Source organism: Polypterus senegalus, chromosome 1 (genome assembly GCF_016835505.1).
Source record: "Polypterus senegalus isolate Bchr_013 chromosome 1, ASM1683550v1, whole genome shotgun sequence".
In the NCBI taxonomy this organism is placed as follows: Eukaryota; Metazoa; Chordata; class Cladistia; order Polypteriformes; family Polypteridae; genus Polypterus; species Polypterus senegalus.
The window spans coordinates 248,633,294-248,654,197 of NC_053154.1; positions in this window are offsets into that span (position 1 = coordinate 248,633,294).

Consider the following 20,904-nt stretch of genomic DNA (forward strand, 5'->3'; position numbering starts at 1 on the left):
TACTATTTGTTTTGACTTTCTGAACCCATCTCTCCAGAACTTCAGATCTGTACCATTGAGTTCTTCTCCTAACTTTGGGCTGCATGCTAGAATCCAATTTACAGGTTCAAACAAAAGCTGAAAATATTCATAAAGACAAAGTCATTTATTATGAAGTTAAATGTTTAAATGAAAAAGATAAGTCACAGTAGTACTTTATTATATTAAGTAACATATTTGAGAAGACTTAATAACAGCTTATGACGTAAGACTGGTTCTCAAATTGGGAGACTGGGGCACACCTGACAGTGTTACAAGAGGGACCAGTAACCAACTACAACTAGCTGTAAGAGAACTCAGAGGGAGGCAAAACTTGTGTGGTGGATATGGTAGTATTCTTTCAATGATTAATTGACGTGGTTTCCAAAGTGGACTGCTTGGTTCCAGCATTTGTAGAGCTGTTTATGGGATAATAGAAATTGGTCAGACATCTAAAAGTACATTACAAAATTAATAGGACATCACACACACATGCTTGTTAGACAAAATGGTGAGAAGAAATTGCACCTATTTTTTGTACTTCTAAGATACCCCACTGAGTTTACACATACTCTACAAAGTAGAGAAGGAGGCAACAAATGAACAGGCAAACCAATGAGGGCCACTACAGCATGACAATTGAATTAAAATGTATGGATGGACCCCACTATTTTGGTTCAATCTCTGCATGACTGAGCAGAGTGGAGGCTCTGAGGTAGGGATCTGCACTGGTAATCTGAAGATTGCCGGTTCAAATCCCATAAATGCCAAAAAGTGACTCTACTTCTTTTGGCCCTTGAGCAAGGCCCAATTGCTCCGTCCTGGGTATGACATTAATTTGCATCCAGCCATGCATGTAGGCCCTTCAACCTGCTGGGAAAAACCTGGGGGTTGGTGGCTGAATTGGCACTCCAGCCACCATAAAAAACCTCACACTGTTCCATTCCATCTGAACTAGTGTGGTGCTGAGGTGTCACCCGTTGCATGGCTGCACTCAGCTCCTAATCTGGGATCCTGAGTTGATTTGTCATGTGGTGGGTGCATCAATGTGCTGTATCAGCACATGCTCCTAACGTCGTCCTCCTCTGCATGACTGTCCCTATGTTGTTATTAATTGCTGTGCCCATTGCTGGTTGCATGAAATGATGGGTCATCATGATCCCTCTATTGGAGATGACCATACATGGCTTCTAGCATCTGTATATTGACTCTTTTTCTTTCAAACCTTTCTTCTTCATTCACAACAGTATACCTACAATGTTCCGTGTAAACATTATAACCTTTAGGGGGTGTTTTGTACCTGAAATTGCAAATAAAGCTGTCACACTCACAATTTCCACTATAAAAAGACATTTATTTAGTACAATAACTTCTCCAAAACATAGCATAAAATTAAGTCAGTGCAACAATTACCATAGTCTTCTTCCTTTTCCTTTCTCCTCCTGTCCAGGTAAGGGCTGTATGCCTCCACTCCTGACTCCAAATTGCCTGGCTGTGGCAGTGAGGCTCCTTTTCAGTTTGAACCAGGGAGTACTTCCAGTGCAATAGTATTAGACTTCCAGATCAGGTGGGAACCCATGTGACAGAGAGTCTCCATCCAAAAGCTTCCTTCAATTGCACCACTCCAGGTAAAGGAACACCATCCGTCATGGCTAGGATGGAAGTCCACCCCGCCATCAATTATTTTTTTTCCAAAAATATTACATTTTATATACAGTTATGTTCTATACAGTATACCAAATGGCAGAGAAAAGATGACTTCAGGATGCTGGCCATAATATGCTTTTCTAGTCGTCATCCGACCATTGTCTGTGCTCTTGTAATGCCCACAGGTGCTGCAGGGAGTCGACTATATGACAAGGCTGAGAGGGATGTTAGATTCTAGTCAGGTGATGTTTGACCTGGGGTAAAAGCTGGTTATTTTACCAGCCTAGTCAGTTCAGCTCAAACCAAGAGAAGGTCAGGTGCATTCATTTCAATATGTGCAGGACTACAATGGCTGCTGGATGATTTACAGGCAGGAGAACAGTTATTAATGTATTGCCAGGGAAAGCAAACATTCCCATTATTTTTTTCTGACAAAGAGATAAAGCAGACAAAGATTTTTTTTCTTTCTATACACTTAAGGGCAGACTACTTGGATCCCATTAAAAGGGACTGATTTTTTTTATTGAAAAATCGTTTGCTTCTTTAATGGATGTGTGACATATGGAGGTTGTAATTTTTGTGCTTTTAGTGAATGTTCTTTTTTCTTTATTTTATTTACTTAAACCAGTCTTGGTTTGTATTTTTGATATTACATTTATTGAACACTGATTTTTTTTTAAAATAAATAAATCTTTTAATTTGTTGTACTTGCTATGTGATTGTCTCACGGACCCTTGGTCCTTGACACTTCATATCCTTGAGTATTTGCTAAAGCCTAAGGTGAGGACCCTAGGCTTGACAAACCTAGAACTGACCTTTAGGAAAGCCCAATAAACAGAATAACAGGTTTCAGCTGAGATAATTCAATTACAAAGGTTTCTCTAACAACCAATCAGCATTTAAAGGTTTCTCTAACAACCAATTAGCATTTAAACATGACTAATTAAGTATAGAGAGGGTGATTACCATTAGGACGTACATAGGACTTTGTAGTCACATGTGAATAATAAATTACAAATAATTTATTTCGAGCAGTAATAGCCATTAGCACTACCGGTAATTCCTTGACTATATTTGTAAATCAATTTAATGGTATTTTGATAAAAATGGTATCAATTTCTATTAAAACATTCACATTTCTGAGTGATTGCAATTTTACTATTAGAAACACTGTACTAATACTGGGTATGGCCTCCATATTGACATGACTGCATCATGCAGTTTTTTCAAATTTGTCAGCTGCACATTCTTGCTGCAAATCTCCAATTTTACCACATCCCAAAGGTGTTCTACTGGATTCAGATCCGACAATTGGGAAGGCCACTGAGGAACACTACACTCATTGCCATGTCCGTGAAACCAGTTATGGATGACTTTTGCTTTGTGACATGATGTATTATAATGCTGAAAGAATTTTCCAGGAATGTCAGAGGCTCATTGTAGTTCACAGAAGGGTTAGAGGACCTTAGCAGACATTATACAGTACTTTGGCAACACACACTGCCAGTTTGAGACAGCAGAGACAGAATTGCAGTTTAAAGTTGCAAGGCACCAAGAAAGCTAGCTACACTGAAGATGAATGTGACGACTCATGTTTCAGGGTCACCAGTGGCTGTCAAAGTGAAGTCTAGTCTGGTATTTGTGTTGGAAGAATTAAGAGGAAAGATTGGAAATGTATTTTGGCAAGAGATAGATAGATAGATAGATAGATAGATAGATAGATAGATAGATAGATAGATAGATAGATAGATGGCTGAAAGTACTCAGTGTGTCAGAGAGGGGATGTGCAGCTTTGTTCATAATGGCACTCAACTTTATTTTAATTCCCTCCTTTGCTATGACCTGAAGGGGGTCCAGAGTGCGTCCTATAACCATGCCTGCCCTTATAATTCCCTTGTTGATCCACTGGGCCTCTCTTGAAGTGATATTGAAGTGATGTTTCTTCCATCTTAAAAATGTTAGGAAATTAAGGCGCTTTCTAAATAAACAGGATTTGGAGAAATTAATTCATGCATTTATCTCTAGTAGGATTGACTACTGCAATGTGGTGTTCACTGGCTGTTCAAACTGTTCTTTATACAGCCTCCAGTTAATCCAAAATGCGGCTGCAAGAATTATTACAAGAACAAGAAAATATGAACACATAACTCCAGTTCTTAAATCCTTACACTGGCTACCGGTTAAGTTTAGGGCTGATATCAAAATCCTCCTTTTAACATATAAAGCATTAAATGGCCAAGGTCCGGCTTACTTGTCTGAACTTATCATGACTTACAAACCTGAGCACACATTAAGATCTCAAGATGCTGGTCTACTTAGGATTCCAAGGATTAATAAAATAACAGTGGGAGGTCGAGCTTTTAGTTACAGGGCCCCTAAACTGTGGAATGGTCTTCCTGTTTCTATAAGAGATGCCCCTTCAGTCTCAGCCTTTAAATCCCGGCTGAAGACTCACTACTTCAGTTTAGCATATCCTGACTAGAGCTGCTGATTAACTGTACATACTGCATCTCTGTTGTTAGTCATTAGCACTAAAACATAAGTAACATGATAATTATAATTGAATACTAACCCTCACCTATTCTGTTTCTTTTCTCGGTACCCAAATGTGGCAATTGGTGCCACGGCCCACCTGCCAAGTTGTTTGCCTGCCTATGGTAAAGTCATCCATGATGGAGCATCACAGGAATCATGGGAAAGAGGGGTCCTTTCATCGGAGCAACGTTTCAGCCGTGGAATGGCCAAATGGGGAGGCAGCTTGATGGATGAGGTCTCCAGGACTCTAAAAATATCCAAATCTTATTATGTGATATCATCTACTGTTAAATTCTGCTCTGTACTTCTAAAATTTTTATTATTATGCTGTATTAAGGATTTGTTCTGTTCTGTGCATTGTGTTGTATTGACCCCCTTCTTTTGACACCCACTGCACGCCCCACCTACCTGGAAAGGGGTCTCTCTTTGAATTGCCTGTTCCAAGGTTTCTTCCATTTCCCTACAAGGTTTTTTGGGAGTTTTTCCTTGTCTTCTCAGAGAGTCAAGGCTGGGGGGCTGTCAAGAGGCAGGGCCTGTTGAAGCCCATTGCGGCACTTCCTGTGTGATTTTGGGCTATACAAAAATAAACTGTATTGTATTGAATTGTATATTACCAGCCCAGCACACCACAGTGTAGAAAATTGCACTGGCCATGACAGAGTTTGTAGAAGTTGTAAAGGAAGTCACTTCCATCATTAAAGGAATGCAGTTTCTATGGAAAAAGAGCCCACTCTGACTTTCTTATATGGCGTGCACCAAAAGCCAAACTTCTCCACCTGACTTCTGTACTCTGTCTCATCCCCTTTACCAATACACAATCATCTGAGAGTTTCTGCAAGTGACATGACCTGGTCTTTTATTTGTAGTTAGAGGTCTTCATAGCGAAGACAAAATGAGACAGGACTGTTCCTTGTGTTTCCTGCAGTGCTTCTCACATCCATATCAGAAACAAAATACTTGAGTCTCACAAACTGTGGTCTGCCTGTACATTTTCCAGGACACCATAGGCACATCATGCTGCATATCTTTGAGTTTCCCCCTTATACGGATGGCTGGATGGTATAGAACACACAGCAGAAATCAAAAACATAATCTTCACAATGCTCCCAGCTTTTTCAAGATAGGAATAAGCCTTGTTTCGCAAATAGATAATTGCATCCTCCTAGCCAATCTTTGTCCCATAGGCAAACTGCAGTGAGTGGAGGTGGTCTACCACAAGAGAATTAGTATAGTCCAGGATCAGTCTCTCCAAGGTCTTCAGGATGTGAAACATAAGTGTCACTGGTTTGTAGTTATTAGGTGAAAAAGCCTGTCTTCTTTGGAACAGGAACAATCCAGGAGGTTTTCTACAGTGATGGCACTTTCTGAAACTTTGGCACAGACTGAACAGGTGACAGAGGACACCACAAAGTTGGTCAGCAGAGACCATAAGAACTGAAGAAGGACTGACTCCATCTAATCCCGCAGCTGCTTCTGTGTATAGCTTCCTCAGTTGTCTACTTACTTGATCTTCAATTATGATGAGTCCTCCCTAATGGTCAGAAATGTATTTGTGGGAGCTGTTGATGTAGTAGTGATAGCATGGGAAGACTAGTCATTGGAAGAAGGTGGCAGCGGGTGGAAAAATCTATGAAAAAACTTCTTCAGGGTGTTAGATTTGTTCACATCCCCTTCTAGCGCCTCAGCCCTGGATAGCATGAGTCCAGTAACTATGCCCAGTCCATTCCAGACATCTTTTATTTTATTATGAGTGAGTTTGTATCCCATTTTAGCTTTGTAAAAATTCTTTATTTACTTAGTTTTTTCTTTAGCACATGCTTGTACATCCTTCAGAGGCTCTTTGTCACTGGACTTGAATGCTCTCCTTTTCTCATTCAGAAGACCTTTTAGCTACTTGGTAATCATTGGCTTGTTGTTTGAAAAGCAACTTACTGTCTTTGAGAGCACCACTGGATCAACACAGATGTTAATATAGTCTGTGATGCAATGGCAGAGTCCATCAATATCATCCTCATGTGACTCGTACATCATTTCCCTGTCTGTCACTTGGAAGTAGTCGTTCCGAGTCATTTCAGCCTCTAGGCTGCACTTCTTCACTATTCTGGTGGCAACAGGTTGCCGTCTAATAACATTCTTGTACCTGGGATTGAGACGAATCAGGTTGTGGTCAGATTTGCATAATGGAGAAAGTAGATTACATCTTTAACATTTTAATACAGCAGGTTCAGCTTGTTATTTCCGCAAGTGGAACCGGTCACAAACTGATATAAATGTGGCATCATTCCATTGATCCTTCCAAAGTCACATGGTTGAAAATGGGCACCCCCACTTTCTAAAAGATTATTATGATTTATAATAATTTATAATCATAATTAAAGTTATGATTTAGCCATTTAGAGGCAACAGGTTTTCTTTTTACCTTTTGTTTATTTGGTACTGTAGCAGATGTAGCGAGTACAGCAAGACTTAGAGGAAGAGAGTTTGCTGCAACATCAGAGGCACCTCACAGTTAGAAGCCCTGTCTGGTAACTGTAACAAAATAAGACACCCTTTCTCTCCATTGGCTAAAAGGCCTTTCCTGTAATCCACAAGTCCCAAGTCCCACTGATGCCACCTCAGGGAGGATGAGTGGTTATAAGAGGGATGACACCCTGAGCAATTCCCCAAGCAGAAACATTTGTTTACTCCATTTGTTCAACTCTTTTTTGTACTTAGAAATCTACACAAATAATCAATTTTTATATGTCCTTGTCTCATTGCATTGTTCTGAGTATAGATGTTGCTACTGCATTGCCCTTCAGTAACAGTTGATGGTAATTTTCATTATTTTAATTAGTGCATCTTTACAAATATTTACAACGGATGAATAGTCCCAACTTTAAATTATTTACTGCAAAAAGATTTTCAGCAAGGAATAAATAATTTGTAAATAAACAAAGAAGCAATATCATGTAAAACATTTAATAGTGACTTGCTAATGGAAGTTATAAAGTGCTACCATTGTGTAAGTTATTATTTAATGACGTTTGCACCTATTTAGTGGTAAATGAACTAATAAGCTGCTAAATATTATGTAATGCTTGTTAATGACTTAATCTTATTAAAGTTATTATAAAGTAGACCTGGCTTTGTCTTTCTACTACAGTGTATCTTACCAGTAAAGAACTGCAGTATTAAAAAATGTTTCTAAATCATTTCAGCTCTGTCTCTGATCATCTGTTACTTATTTATTTCTAAACAGAAAATGCATTCCTAAGATCTGCAGCAACGTAGCCACTGGCTAATACAGAATAATGCCTGGAGCCCATCATACATCATTGCTTTGGTGAACTGCCACTAGGGCTCAGTGCAATTCCTGAATTAGTACTAAGGAACCAGCGAGCCGCAGTTCCGTATTCAACAGCATGTAGCCCCAAGCCCTTGTCTCTCTTTCAGAATTAGAGTTTATGGCCTGCAGATATATCTTACTTACACTGTTATAACTTTGAAGTCCATGCCCAATTCACCTGTAAACATGAAATGTTCTTCATTTGCTGATAGCTTAGCTTTTTTCTCAAAAATGATTCTTAGCCGTTGCAACAGACCATACAGTACTTTCCCTGTACCCCTGCTTACACATTCTTAAATTACACATCTTCATTTTTCAATGGTTATTTACTTTACACTTGCCATATAGTTTATTTTATGTATTATTATGAAGAAGACCATATGACATGCTTTATAAGGAAATAAATCAAAAACTTATTCATATTTTGTGCTTTAGGTATGGACAGTATATACTTGTATCAGGAATAGTATCCAAGGTAAAGTAACCAAAAACAAATATGACCTGAATACAGATTTCCAGTTCCAAGGTATTTCTCATAAATAAAGAGGTGACGCTCTTGTTCTGCATGGCTCATCTCCAGTATTTATTTACATGACTTTCCCTTTGCATGCATGGGCGTTTAGAAGCACAACACATGTCTCTGAAGAGATGCTTCTGGCTGGGTTTGGGGTCCTGTATCCTGCTAAATCCTAAAATCCTTTTACTTCTACAAATTAAGTACAAACATTAACACTATCAAAAAGAAACCAAATGGGAAAAAATGACTAAAAACAAAAAGGTAAATTTCATATAGATCATTTTTAGCCCTGCATGCCATAGATTGAAAGAATGGCAAATATGTATTTTAGGCTGCAAAATATTATAAAAGATTAATTTATTTGATTTATTTTTCTTCTTTTTATATAAAGATTAATTCAATGAATGGATAAGCAATAAACAAGAGCCATAAATTGGATTTTACACTTTAATTCATTCATAAAGGTGTCATTTTACACTGTTTCTTAAGCTGACTTAAGAATGAAAGTCAGTAAATTTGGTGACAGAATAGCAGAACAGACTGCAGCTGTAGAGGATTAAGAGTCGAAAGATGAAATGTTTATATATTTTCTTATTTTCTTTCTACACCAGTTGCATTTCCAAACATAATATGGCAATAAAATTCACATAACTAATGCTTTAAATGATGTTAACTGGCAAATGCCGTACAACTGCTAAACATGGATCTGATACAAGCCTTGTTAATACATCTTTACTTTACCATCTGCCAATAGGTTTTAAAAATTAAATGTGGCTGCATCCCAATTTATCATTCCCCACTGCAACAAGACAAAGCCAACACTCACAGCAATGGAATAATTTAATATAGCAACTGAAGAACAAATAAGCTCCAAAACTAAAACATGTTCAATCAGAAGTACAGCCAGGCAACAAACACCATTTGGATAACATACGGAATAAATTAGAACTAATGCCCAGATATTAATGGTTTTCCATGCTGAGCACAAAAAATTTAAAAAATACACAAGAAATAAAAGAAAATCTGGCAACTGTTAGTTGATTAAAGTGTAGGGAAATAACTAAAGTATGTTTAAAACCTAATTGAGCATTTTATAAAGTATAATCTTGGGTCAATACTAAACAAGCTATGAGATACATGAGAGATTAAGAGAGGCCAGAAGGATCTGGAGTGAACAGATGCACAACTACAAGATGTGCCAACATTTAAGATTCCCTTTCCTGATATGTTTTAATATGCAATTTGGCTTACATACTTTTAAATATTACTATTTAATGTCAAAAATGCATTCTGTGTTATTTTTCCATATTAACCTTTGCCCCTGTTCCCTAGTAATTGTTATTAAATGAGATATACGTGCACTGAGCGTTAGAAAAAAATTATAATTCCACTTTACAAAAGATTAACTCCTATTTTATAGGAAAAACAAATTTGCTAAATTTAAATTCACAGAGCAGTCTCAAATTTATTCAAGGACCCAGAAATTAAGTCAAGAGTTAATAAAAATTTGAAAGCACAAACTATAGTGCCATTTCTAACACAATGGACATAACTCAAAGCACCTTGGACAAGTTACTTTACCTGCCTGTGGTTCAGTGGCAGCCAATGCAGGCAACCAGTTATCCTACAGCTTAGCGCTTGTAAAGTGCCTAAAATGAAATTCACTTTGACAGGAGCTACGTAAAAGAAACTGAATTTATTGGGAAGGGAAAGTCCAATGTTACAAAATCAATGAGAAGGCATAAAACCCAACTTCACTACATTGCTACAAAAGAAAAAACCTTAATACAGCTGTAATGAAAACATGCGATCTGTTGCAGATTCTTCTGTTTCATTTCTAGCTCATTGCTACAATTATATAGGTGGACTAACTAGTGCCAGTGACAGGGGCGTGCTCTTATTTTAACATACATACAGATGCACGGATTTGAGTTTGTAAGCAGTACAGTATCTTTTTGGGTATTGCCAGGCTTGTGATTTTTCTTTTGTAAACCAGGATAACAGCAACTGCAGTTCAGCTAAAGATTTGATGGGTTTTATTTTTCTTGTGAACCTGGGTTCGCTTCCCGGGTTCTCCCGGCGTGGAGTTTGCATGTTCTTCCCATGTCTTCGTGGGTTTCCTCTGGGTGCACCGGTTTCCTCCCACAGTCCAAAGACATGCAGGTTAGGTGCATTGGCGATCCAAAATTGTCCCTAGTGTGTGCTTGGTGTGTGGGTGTGTGTGTGTGCCCTGCGGTGAGCTGGCGCCCTGCCTGGGGTTTGTTCCTGCCTTGCGCCCTGTACTAGCTGGGATTGGCTCCAGCGGACCCCTATGAACCTGTGTTAGGATATAGTGGGTTGGACAGTGACTGACTGACTATTCTTGTGAGAATGGTTTCCTGCAGCACTGTTAGTCCTTTATATAAAATATTCTATACACAGAAAAAGACGATACGTTTGTAACACGGGGCAAAAGATATCTTTTCCAAAAAGTGACTCATAGTTTCAGACACACTTTTAGAGTAGTTTACCAACAAAAATAAACATATTTACAAAATGGGTTTTTGGATCAATAGATGTTTGTTTGCACTACATGCTGCATAATGTTTAGATAAGACATATTGTAAAGTTTCCAGGCGGACATTTTTATTTTTACTATCGCCTAAATGGCCAATGACTTTTATTTTGTATTTATAGAATACAATATACAGTTATATATTATACACTGTGAAAGAAAAGTGAGAGATCATAAAGGTTCGGGGCACTGAATTGATCCTCATACATTCTGATGGAAAATGCATTTTTTTAAAAATGAAGTCTTCTTCAGACTGTTCTCTTAATACTCTCCCAAGATGGCAGTTTAAGTAGGACATTCATAGATAGATAGATAGATAGATAGATAGATACTTTATTAATCCCAAGAGGAAATTCACATGATGAGGGTTCAGTAGAATGGATACTGGAAGTGACTTCCCTGTTAGCATGGCCGTCAATCATTCTTTCTGCAGAGGTAGGTAGAAGAGAGGTGTTAGATGACAGTGCCAACCCATGGTTCTAAACATAATTACTATCAAATGAGACCTGAGGCTGTCTCCCAATCGCATGTGTGTGAGAACATTTTGTGACAGTAATCTCATTAAATACTATCACAGTCATACAATTAAGTCATTTTTATAGTCAGTATATCGTGAGTGCTAGGGAGTGCTGAACAAACCACAAGACAGAAGTCTGTTGAAAACATTTTAAATTAGACATACTGGCAACTTGGTTTAATGCTACAGTATATGAATGGGCTGTTCAAGTCTTGCTTTCACTCTTCCTTTCAAAACAGTACTAAACCTTTATCTCTTTATTCATGTATTTTTCATTTTACTTGCAATTTCTTTACTTTAACATCTTATAAAGCATATAGAGCTTCATGTTTTGTACGAAAGTGGGCCGTAGAGATAAAAGCTGCTGTTATCCCTTCACCCAGGTCTTATATGATCTGAAAGTGACTTCCACCTCCACATAAACCTGTGTTATCATTTGGTTCCCCCACCTTTGGTTGCCCTTCCTAGGCATGTCATGTCATCCACACTTACAGCACAAAGAGGGCAACATGTGAGGCATCCAGACTTAGTCTCCATTTTGATGGTAGCCCACAGCTTTTGGTTTATTGTGATAAAGAAAGCTTTGACATTACCCCCCCTCAAGGTCTAACCCTCCAACAGGAACTGACCACCCTATGATGCTCTGTAATTGTTGGACAGTATTGGTATTGTCTTGATACATTGTAGGATCATATGATCCTTGACTACTATAAATCATCTGGCCAATAGGTAATACTAGGATTGCCCCATCGCCTATTTCATTACTAGAGCTTCATACACCAAAATGACATATCTGCTCTCAGCAGGCAGAAGTTTCCAGTTGAAGTCCATGATGGGGAAGTCCACGCCACCAGTTACCTGCTCCCAATCTGATTTTGTATGCATCTTTGTGCATCATAAATGGAAATGAGAAATCAAGTACTCTCCAAAGTGGAGCAGAGCATCACACAGTCTGCAGATTTAACAAAAATGTCTCTGCTTGTGGAGTCCATACTTTTCTTATTGAGTGGTGCAGTCCTCCCTGAAAACTGGTACGTGAACTTTCAATGATATCCCTCTAGACCAAAATATATCTGCACTTGACTGTTAGCTTCAGGCCTCAATCATAACAGAATCTAGTCCACTTTAGATATTTGGGTTTTTTATTTGTTCTCTACTCACCACATAGCCCGAGTATGATGCTGAAAAGCCACCAGTGACACATACATTCTAATTTGAAGGATTTGGTAATGTCAATGGTCATTTGGGATATTTTTTTTTTTACTTCAGCTTGGTTATAAAGAATTTTCTGATAATCTTTTTCACATCAATGGTTGACACAAAGTGGGTATCTCACATGCTTTGCCATAGGGTAGGCATAAAAAGCTTTTAAAAAACTTTGAAAAATATTATAGAAGCTTCATGACCCATGACCCAATTCACAGAAGTTCCTACATTTGTAGATCATCATGATCTCAGGGCATGCCCATTTGAACTTTTCCAACTAAAGAAGATGCAACAACTAGGGGATTCCTGGTAAACCATAAGAAAAGTCTCCATGGAAACCTTTTAAAAACCAAACATACTGCCACCTTTATTTATTGCTATATGCTGGGTTTTTTAATCTTTGGTTTCATTCACTTATTTAAAACAGTCCCCTCTGGGGTGCTTGGATAAAATTTTCAAGCAGACATCTTTCCCTTAAACAAAAGAAAGGCAAACTGTCTTGGCTTTATTTCTCAAGCTTTTACTATATTCTGTATGTTCTGAAACGTTAGCAGCCAAAAAGAGTAGTCTACATTCTCCCCATGACATTGTCAGGTTGCCATTTGGCCCCTATACTTCCGCCACCTGTAATAACAACAGGACAGTACCAGAGCCACCTCAAATCCTCTCTATATTTTTTTTAATTAAAGTTCTTACTTGTGCTCACTTGTTTTTTGTTTCAACTAGACAGTTCAAACCATGACTGTTTTTAGAATTTTTAAATGGGCAGCAATATAGTTACTGTATCTTCAAAATTAACATGTTATTAAAATGTAAATTTACTGTGGTAAGTTGCACTATGATGATGGTGTTTGTCTGTACATGAATGTGCAACTACAACAATGTGGTTTGTTTAAATTTTATATGAGGAGCTTTTTAAGGTGGTACCATGATATCTCTGGTAGTGAGAAACAGTGAGATAGCTACATGCATTTGCATAGCCATAATGGACCGCTATGTCACTCAATCCTGGTAGGAAAGTGAGGAAGCATCTTGACGCAAGGTATTCAGCTGCGTGTTAAAAAGAGTGGAAAAGTTAGTGAAGCCATTTTTTTTTTTTTTTTTTATTAATTTTATTACAATCCTTACAAAGCAATCAAGTTTTTACAAAAAGAAAAATTAGTTAAGAACAGATCAATCCCCACCCTGAGAGAGAGAGCAAACCAAACGGCATAAAATTTAAGGCTTCTAAACATACCTAAATTAATAAATTCTCTGTGCTTTATGAACTTATTTTAAAATATTACTGATTAGATCCTGCCATGTTTTGAAAAAGTCTGTACAGATCCTCTAACTGAGTATTTGATTTTTTCCAATTTCAAATAATATAACACATCAGTTTCCCACTGACTTAAAAGAGGAGAGTTTGGGTTCTTCCAGTTTATCAGAATAAGTCTGCGTGCCAAGAGTGTAGTGAATGCAATCACAATTAGTTTGTCCTTCTCCACTTTAAACCCCTCTGGAAGAACCCCAAACACAGCTGTTAATGGGTTAGGAGGGATTGTGAGTCCAAGGCTGTCTGAGAGGTAATTAAAATTTTTGTCCAGAATAATGTTAATTTGGTGCAGGCCCAGAACATGTGACCTAGTGAGGCTGGGACTTGGTTGCAACGTTCGCAGGTTGGATCATGCCCTGGAAACATTTTGGAGAGTTTTAGTCGAGACAGATGTGCTCGATATATAATTTTGAGTTGTATAATTGTATGCTTTGCGCATATGGAGCTCGAGTGAATTCTCTGCATTGCTACTTTCCACTCCTTTTCTGATATATTAATTGAGAGTTTTTCCCAGTGTCCTCTTGGATCTTTGAAAGGAAGGGATTGTAAAATGATTTTATATATTGTAGAGATGGAGTCTAAGTCCTTGAGATTGAGCAATATTTTTCCAGCATGGATGAGGGTGCAAGATGAGGAAAATCTGGAAGGTTCTGTTTAACAAAGTTCCTGATTTGAAGATAGTGAAAGAAATGTGTAGCTGGAATGTTAAATTTGGAATGTAATTGTTCATAGGATGCAAAGACGTTGTCTATATAAAGATCTCTAAGCAAGTTAATTCCAAATTTTTCCAGATATTAAAACTGCATATGTTTGTGAAGGTTGAAAGAGGTGGTTCTCTTGCAGGGTGCCACAGATAGAAGCTTCTCCGTCTTAAAATGCTTTCTACATTGGTTCCAGATTCTAAGTGAGTGGAGCACAATTGGGTTATTAGTGTATTGCCGATAGCGTGTGTTTATTGGAGCACAGAGCAAGGAATACAAAGAAGTACTGCAGGATTTTACTTCTATTGCGGTCCAAGCCTGTGTATGTTCTTCTATTTGTGTCCAGGTTCTTATCGCCTGTATATTTGCTGCCCAGTAATAAAACTGGAAGTTAGGTAGAGCCATGCCACCTTCTGCCTTTTGTCTTTGTAGGGTCGCTCTTTTGATGCGTGGATGTTTTGAATTCCAAATAAATGAGGTTATTGTTGAATCTAATTGCTTAAAGAATGATTTATTAATGTATATTGGGATGTTTTGAAATAAAAAGGAGCTTAGGAAGAATATTCATCTTAACAGTGTTAATTCTTCCAGCTAGTGTGAGATGAAGGGTTGACCATCTATGCAAGTCTTGTTTAATTTTTTCCATGCAGACGCGAAATTTTGTTGATAAGAGCTTTATGTTTACTTGTGATGTTTACCCTAGGTATTTAAACTGTTCTGCAATGATAAAAGGTAGGGTGTCTAATCTAATATTATATGCTTGAGAATTCACTGGAAAGAGTACACTTTTATTCAGATTAATTCTGAGACCAGAGATCTTTTGAAATTCTGTGAGTGCTGCTAAGACTGCAGGCACAGAATTTTCTGGGTCCATATATACAGTACCATGTCATCTGCATATAATGAGATTTTCTGTTCCAGTCCTTCTCTGCTAATCCCCTTTATCTGATCAGTATTTCGACAATGTATTGCCAGTGGTTCAATGGCAATGCAAACAGCAGCGGTGACAAGGGCATCCTTGTCTAGTGCCACGTTCTAGTTTAAAGTAGTCTGAGCAAATGTTATTGATGCAAACTGAAGCTTCTGGGTTAGTATACAGTAATTTAATCCATGCACAAATGTTGGGCCAAACCCAAACTTCTCCAATGTAGTAAAAGGTATTTCCATTCAATCATGTCGAATGCTTTTCTGCATCCAATGATAATAATATTTCTGGGGTGTTTGATTTAGTTGGTGAGAATATTACATTAAACAAGCGTCGAAGATTTGAAGATAAGTGGTGGCCCCTAATAAATCCAGTTTGGTCTTGTGATATTACGAGGGGAGCACTTTCTCCATCCTTCTAGCTATGATTTTAGAGAGTATTTTAACGTCGTTATTCAGAAGTGAAATTGGTCTGTATGATGCACATTGTAATAAGTCCTTATTTTGTTTTGGAAAGACAGTGATTAGTGCTTGGCAAAAGTTTGTGGAAGAGATTGGTTATCTCTGGCTTCTGTAAATGTTGCTAATAGGAGGGAGCTAGCTGAGCGGAGAATTTCTTGTAAAACTCTGCAGGGTAGCCATCAGGGCCTGCTGCTTTTCCACCTTGGAGTGACTTTATAGCATCTAGTAATTCTGATAATGCCAGAGGTTTATCAAGTTCCTCCACACTAAAAGCGTCTATTTGTGGTATCTGTAATGTATCCAGAAATGCATTAGATTGTGTATTGTCTTCTTTAAACTCAGTAGTATATAGGGATTTATAGTAGTCTCTGAAAGTGTGCATTATATTTTTGTGTTCGATGATTTTATCTCCGTTAGTGTTAGTGATTACGAGATTGCGTTGCGCTTCTTGCTTGTGAATTTGTTGAGCTAAAAGCTTATTAGCTTTCTCCCCATGTTCATAATAATGATGTCTGGATTTGTAAATTAGTTGTTCAGTTTCTTTAGTTGTCAAGAGGTTTAATTCCGAATGTAGAGCCTGCCTCCTCTATGTAGAGTCTCTTGGTAGTCTGGCATGTTCTTCATCTATTTTAGTAATTTCGCTTTTTATCTCTGCTACTTTCTTCGCTTCGGATTTATTTCTGTGGGAAAGATATGAGATAATCTGTCCTCTTAAGAAGGCCTTAAGAGTTTCCCAGAGTATTCCTGCAGAGATCTCAGGGGATGTATTTGTCTCTAGAAAGAATTTGATTTGTTTGGATATAAATTCAGTACAATTCTCGTCAGCTAATAGAAGCGGGTTGAGGTGACATCTGCGAGGAGAGTGTATGGGGCTTAGTAATTTCAGCTCCAAGATCATAGGTGCATGGTCTGAAATAACAATAGCATCGTATTTACAAGATTTAATCTTAGGCAAGAAGTTATTGTCTATAAAGAAGTAATCAATCCTTGAGTAGCAATGATGTACTGGTGAGTAGAAAGAATATGTTCTTGAATTTGGGTTTAAAAACCTCCAGGGATCTGATAAGTTGTGATCAGTTATAAACTTTGTAATTATCTTTGCAGTGTTAGATGCGTTCCCCTGTGGAGGAAGTCCTATCTAAAAGTGGATTTAAACACAATTAAAGTCCCCAGCCATTATAACTTTATGAGTGTTCAGATTGGGAATGGATGCAAATAAATTTTGTATAAATTCCTTATCATCAACATTAGGTGCATAAACATTTATCAAAATCATTTTACAGTTAGATAAGTCTCCCATGACCATTACATATCTCCCTTCAGGATCCAATACTACATCTGATGCTACAAATGGTACTGTTCTATGTATGAGAATTCCCACACCTCTAGTTTTCTTTGTAAAACTAGAATGGAACATTTGGCCAGTCCAGTCTTTTTGCAGCCGGAACTGATCCTTGCTTAGTAAGTGGGTTTCCTGTAAAAATACTATTTTAGCATTTAGACCTGTTAGGTGAGAAAGTACTTTCTTTCTCTTTAATTCGTGATTCAGGCCTTTAACATTCCAGCTTACAAGTTAACTGTCCCATCATGGAGACACTGATTCTGAGTTTTTAATGTCATTTTATAGTCTAGAGTTGCTGCCATGCAGCTTATTATTACGTTGATAGTTATAATTATAAAGATTGAGAGGATAGATTAAGTATAGATCAGGCCTGCTCTCTTTCTCTTCCCCCCTTTAACCCCCGACCCTCCCTTTTTGCCTCCCCAAGTGAGGCTAAAACCCACTTCACACAGTACCAGTCCTCTGACATACCCAGAGACAGAGCACATCCAAAGCACAACAAGCCCCAGTGCAGCGGCGCTTTAGGGTTAAAAGATAGAGATATCTATTACCAATATAGTCTTTAAAAAAGAAAAAAAAGAATTTTGCACTTAAAATATATATATAGTCTTCAGCAATTTTAGTGCATTAAGATGATACACCCAGATAATAAACCCGGGATGGTGTTAAAAATGTGTCCAGAATAAGCATAACAAGTCTTAATGCAGTAATAGCAATAACAATAAACCAAGGGTATGATATTGAACAGTCTCGTTTAGGGTAGAGATGAAATAATTAGAAAAGAAAAAGAGAGAAAAAAAAAAAAGAATAATTAAGCACAATAAAACATAAACAGATAGCGCCCTAGTAACACTAAGTAATAATGAGAATATATGAGAATATATGCTGATAAAAACCCATATTTTAAAACGAATAGATCAGACAGTAGATTGTTAATCCTTTGTTTATCATTAACCGCCATGACTCACTATTATGTATCAGAATAGTCCCGGGATCAGCTTTCTTAATTCCTTTTCTGCTTCTTCCTTGCTAGCGAAGACATAGAATTGACCCTGCCATTCCACTTTCAGTTTTGCCGGATACAGAGGCTGTATTTGACTGGCTTGCCGTAACCGCTGTTTAAAGTTATAGAAGGCTGCGCGTTTAGTAGCTGTTGCTGGAGAGAAGTCAGGAAGATACGAATGTGGTTATTTTCATATATGATATCTTCCTTGATTCTGGGGAGTGCCATCACCTCTAGCTTACATGATAATCATTCAAAACGAACTACAAAAGATCTTGGTCAGGGTCTAACGGTGTTTGATCCGCGTACGCGGTAAGCAGCTGCTATCTCAGATTCTGCTTTAAAGCCCTCCCCGATTATTTTAGAAAAAAGTTCAGCTGCGAATTTCACAGGGTTTGAACTTTCTCATTCTCCGGCAGACCTTCAATTCTGACATTATACCTTCTACTCCCATCTTCCAAAGCAGCCAGTCTGTCTCAGAGTTTTTCTCCGAGTTTTTTGCATTCGGAGCTGGCGTTTACTGCTTTTTCCTTGGCACTGGCAGCTAAATGTTCGGCCATTTCAATCCGATTCGTGAATGTCTCCTTGAGATCCTCCAATTGATCAGTAAGCGTGCTCAGTTTAACCGAGTTTTCCTGAATGCACTCTTCAATTTTACCCAGCACCTGTCGAAGCTCAAGTTGCACCTCTTGATGCAGCCTTTCATTTGCCTGTTGGAATTCCTGTTGCAGCCATTCATTGGCCTGTTTCATCTCCTGTTTCAATTCCTGTTTCAGTCTCTCATGTGCCTTTGCCGTTGCTTTCTCATTAGCCTTCTCGCTTTTCTTTACAGTGGTGTGAAAAACTATTTGCCCCCTTCCTGATTTCTTATTCTTTTGCATGTTTATCACACAAAATGTTTCTGATCATCAAACACATTTAACCATTAGTTAAATATAACACAAGTAAACACAAAATGCAGTTTTTAAATGATGGTTTTTATTATTTAGGGAGAAAAAAAATCCATACCTACATGGCCCTGTGTGAAAAAGTAATTGCCCCCTGAACCTAATAACTGGTTGGGCCACCCTTAGCAGCAATAACTGCAATCAAGCGTTTGCGATAACTTGCAATGAGTCTTTTACAGCGCTCTGGAGGAATTTTGGCCCACTCATCTTTGCAGAATTGTTGTAATTCAGCTTTTTTTGAGGGTTTTCTAGCACGAACCGCCTTTTTAAGGTCATGCCATAGCATCTCAATTGGATTCAGGTCAGAACTTTGACTAGGCCACTCCAAAGTCTTCATTTTGTTTTTCTTCAGCCATTCAGAGGTGGATTTGCTGGTGTGTTTTGGGTCATTGTCCTGTTGCAGCACCCAAGATCGCTTCAGCTTGAGTTGACGAACAGATGGCTGGACATTCTCCTTCAGGATTTTTTGGTAGACAGTAGAATTCATGGTTCCATCTATCACAGCAAGCCTTCCAGGTCCTGAAGCAGCAAAACAAACCCAGACCATCACACTACCACCACCATATTTTACTGTTGGTATGATGTTCTTTTCTGAAATGCTGTGTTTCTTTTACGCCAGATGTAACGGGACATTTGCCTTCCAAAAAGTTCAACTTTTGTCTCATCAGTCCACAAGGTATTTTCCCAAAAGTCTTGGCAATCATTGAGATGTTTCTTAGCAAAATTGAGACGAGCCCTAATGTTCTTTTGCTTAACAGTGGTTTGCGTCTTGAAATCTGCCATGCAGGCCGTTTTTGCCCAGTCTCTTTCTTATGGTGGAGTCGTGAACACTGACCTTAATTGAGGAAAGTGAGGCCTGCAGTTCTTTAGACGTTGTCCTGGGGTCTTTTGTGACTTCTCGGATGAGTCGTCTCTGTGCTCTTGGGGTAATTTTGGTCGGCTGGCCACTCCTAGGAAGGTTCACCACTGTTCCATGTTTTTGCCATTTGTGGATAATGGCTCTCACTGTGGTTCGCTGGAATCCCAAAGCTTTAGAAATGGCTTTATAACCTTTACCAGACTGATAGATCTCAATTACTTCTGTTCTCATTTGTTCCTGAATTTCTTTGGATCTTGGCATGATGTCTAGCTTTGGAGGTGCTTTTGGTCTACTTCTCTGTGTCAGGCAGCTCCTATTTAAATGATTTCTTGATTGAAACAGGTGTGGCAGTAATCAGGCCTGGGGGTGGCTACAGAAATTGAACTCAGGTGTGATACACCACAGTTAGGTTATTTTTTAACAAGGGGACAATTACTTTTTCATACAGGGCCATGTAGGTTTGGATTTTTTTTCTCCCTAAATAATAAAAACCATCATTTAAAAACTGCATTTTGTGCTTACTTGTGTTATATTTGACTAATGGTTAAATGTGTTTGATGATCAGAAACATTTTGTGTGACAAACATGCAAAAGAATAAGAAATCAGGAAGGGGGCAAATAGTTTTTCACACCACTGTATATCTTGCATGAGCTCAGCGAGCATCACCTCCAGTTTAGTCATTTCAATTGTGCTTTCTTAAATGAAATTAGGGTAAATAAAGCAGCAGACTCTGCTGAAGCCGGTGTCCCCGCTGCTCCCGGCTCACGTAATTGCGTAATTGAAGCCGCGGACTTCAAGGCCCTTTCCATTTTCAGTTGATCTTCTCTTATTGGCGAGCTATCCCAATCTGCACGCACAATTACACCTTCGCTCCCCTTTTCGCTCTCAGCCGGTGACAATGTAGCGGACCGTGGTCCAGAGGAGTCTGTATTTTCGCCCATCTGATCCATTGAAGCCATTTTAATTAGAGTAAACGGCAAAATACAGAGAGAAAATCAAGTAGTTACTTACTGGAGGGTAATTGAGAG